Source organism: Eimeria mitis, genomic scaffold, assembly GCF_000499745.2.
Source record: "Eimeria mitis Houghton genomic scaffold, Emh_scaff4732, whole genome shotgun sequence".
Classification (NCBI taxonomy): domain Eukaryota; phylum Apicomplexa; class Conoidasida; order Eucoccidiorida; family Eimeriidae; genus Eimeria; species Eimeria mitis.
In genome coordinates this window covers 1,421-1,908 of record NW_013573036.1, presented here as the reverse complement: position 1 = coordinate 1,908, position 488 = coordinate 1,421, and the positions used below count along the sequence as shown (strand labels likewise).

General features: G+C 53.9%; 1 protein-coding gene across 1 annotated transcript in view; it reads left to right on the top strand.

Annotated features, from left to right (window-relative positions):
- The window catches only part of EMH_0077290 (ICE-like protease (caspase) p20 domain-containing protein, putative), a gene marked incomplete at both ends in the record, with an annotated part of 3,781 nt that overhangs the window by 1,911 nt on the left and 1,382 nt on the right, over positions 1-488 (top strand). The gene's annotated exons all lie outside the window — the stretch shown is intronic.

Sequence of the window (488 nt, the reverse complement as noted above, 5' to 3'; positions counted from 1 at the left end):
AGTAGCATTAGCAGCAGTTATAGTAATAGACACAGCAGCAGCAGCAGTACGAGCAACAGGAGGAGCAGCAAAAACAGCAGCAGCAGCAGCAGCAGCAGCAGCAGCAGCAGCAGCAGTAGGAGCGGGAATGTAGGCCGAAGCATGCTGCTGCTGCAGCAAGTAGTTGTTCGTTTCTCCTGTGCTGCTGCATCCATTGATTTTGGTGTTTGCTTGATGAATGCATGCATTTTACTCTGCTGCTGTTGCTGCTGCATGCATGCTGCTGCTGTATATGTTGCTGCTGCTGTATATGTTGCTGCTGCTGTGCTGCTGCTGTGCTGCTGCTGCTGCAGCCGCCTGTTTGCCCTGGATCAGATGCCTGAGCTGACGATACACACGGGGGGCAACGCCTCCTTCAGTGATTTGTTTTATTCTTTGGGCCGTCCTGCTGCTTTCTCTCCCCCTTCTTCTCCCTCAGCAGCAGCAGCAGCAGCAGCAGCAGCAGCAGG